Below are 2500 nucleotides of genomic sequence, written 5' to 3' on the forward strand. Positions count from 1 at the left end.
CTCTTGTTTCCTTCCTGTCTTATCTTCTCATATTCTCCCATCTTCCCCTCCCCATCCCCCACCTCATATCTTTCTCTTTCTGTCTATCTATCGATGTCTATATGTGTGTGTGTGTTTGTGTGTGTGTGTGTATGTCTCTCTTTCTTTAAAATATTGCAACCCCATACTTTTGCGCAAAGAAATATTATTTATTCACCTTTATCCCTCTTTGCCACTTCTCCTCTGCCTTATCCCTCCCCTTTCCACCAATTTTATTTCTTCTACGTTAACCCTCTTCTCTTCCCCCTCCCTTCATCTCTTTCTTTATCCCCTCCTCTCATCCCTTCTCCCCTTTTCTTATCCCACTCCTACTCCTCCCCTATTCCACCTCCTCCCCCCCCTTCCTATACCCCTGTCCTCTCTCCCCATCCTCTGCATTTCCTTTGTCCTTCGTTATCTCTCTTCTGCCTTTATTCCCCTCCTCTCACCTCTCTTCTCTCTTCATTTATTCCCCTTCCTTCTCCCTCTCACTTATACTTTTATCCCCCATTCTCTCTCTCTCTCTCTCTCTCTCTCTCTCTCTCTCTCTCTCTCTCTCTCTCTCTCTCTCTCTCTCTCTCTCTCTCTCTTACTCTCCCTCTCTGTCTATCTATCTATCTCTTATCCCCCATCCTTTCCCCTCCTTTACTTCCCATTTAATTCCTCTCCTTTAATTCCGTTCCTCCCCATTCCTTTATTCCCATCCTCTTCCTCCCGCATTTCTCTCCTTTCCTACTCCCTTCTTCCTTTGTCTCACATTCTTTTCCCTTAATTTATCACTTCCTCCTCTCTCCCTCATATTTCTTCCCTCCTTCCCTCGTCTCTTTTCCCCTCCCTTGCCTCATCCCCTCCCTTATCCTTACCTTATCCCCTTCCTGTCCCCCTCCCTTATCCTTACCTTATCCCTCGCCCTCCCTTATCCCCCTTCCTCATCCTTTACCCCCTTTTCCCATCCCACCTTCTCCGCTCCCTCGTCCCTTCCTCCCTCCTCTCCCACCTTCTCCCCTTCCTCTTCGCCCTATCTTATCCCCTTCCCCTTCCAATCCCCCCACCTTCTTCCCCTCCTCCACCTCTCCTTACTCCTCCTTTGTCCCTTACCCCCACCTCCTACCCTCCCTTATCCCCCCTCCATCGTCCCTTTCCCCTTCCCTCCCCACCCTCTCCCTTACCTCCTCCTCCCTCGCCTCCTCCTACCCTCCCTTATCCCCCTCCATCGTCCCTTCCCCCTTCCCTCCTCCCTCCTCCCCTCCCTTATCCCCCTCCATCGTCCCTTTCCCCTTCCTCCCCCCCCCACCCTCTCCTTCCCCCACCTCCCTTGCCTCCTCCTCCCCTCCCTTATCCCCCTCCATCGTCCCTCTCCCCTCCCCTTGCCTCCTCCTCTTCCCTCCCTTATCCCCCTCCATCGTCCCTTTCCCCTTCCCCCTCCCCCACCTCCCCTTACCTCCTCCTCCCCTTGCCTCCTCCTCCCCTCCCTTATCCCCCTCCATCGTCCCTTTCCCCTCCCCCACCTCCCCTTGCCTCCCCTTGCCTCCTCCTCCCTCCCTCTCTTGCCTCTCCTCCTCCCCCTCCCTTATCCCCCTCCATCGTCCCTTTCCTCTCCTCCACCTCCCCTTGCCTCCTCCTCCCCTCGCCTCATCCCCCTCGAGTCCCTCTCCCCTCCCCCACCTCCCCTTGCCTCCCCTTGCCTCCCTTATCCCCCTCCATCGTCCCTTTCCCCTTCCCCTCCCCCTCCCCACCCTCTCCCCTCTCCCCACCTCCCCTTGCCTCCTCCTCCCCTCCCTCATCCCTCTCCGAGTCCACAGAGAAGGCGAGGACCTCCTCAGTCCGCCATCACCCCGCGTTACGAGTTTCTTTTTTGCGATTTTGGGTGGAATTATGCGTTTATTTATGCGCTTCGATTTTCTATTTATTTCCGACGACGTCCGAGAGCGCCTCTTTTTTCTCGGTCCACGTAACCATCTGCTGTGTAAAAAGAGAGATAGAAACGAAGAAAGAAAGAAAAAAAAAGAGAAAACGGGGTATTTGGGCGCCAAGAAAGGTTTGAAAGGGTCCTGATATGATGTAATGTGTAGCATCGCGCGATCGAATCTTCGTATTAATTCATGGATGGCAGAGTTCCGCTCAAAATGTCCCCAAACACACGTTATTGTGCTGAACCAATAATTTATACAAACATGACTAACTAGAACCTGTTCATGCTAGCCCGCCATTACCGCCTCACGCAATAAAAGTTGCAGAACTACCGTGCAGTATCAACCTCCTTCCCTCCCCTCCCCTCCCCCCCTACACCTTTACCTACTCCTCCTCCTCCTCCGGCTGTTGATTCTCTTGTTCCTCCTCCTCCTCATTTCTTCTTCCTCCTCCTTCTTCTCCCCCTCCTTTTCTTGTTCCTCCTCCTTCTTTTTCTCGTCCTCCTCCTTCCTTTTCCTTTTCTTCTTTTTCTTCTACTCCTCTTCCTCCTCCTCCTCCTCCTACTCCTCCT

The sequence above is a fragment of the Penaeus vannamei genome, chromosome 23 (genome assembly GCF_042767895.1).
Source record: "Penaeus vannamei isolate JL-2024 chromosome 23, ASM4276789v1, whole genome shotgun sequence".
NCBI lineage: Eukaryota > Metazoa > Arthropoda > Malacostraca > Decapoda > Penaeidae > Penaeus > Penaeus vannamei.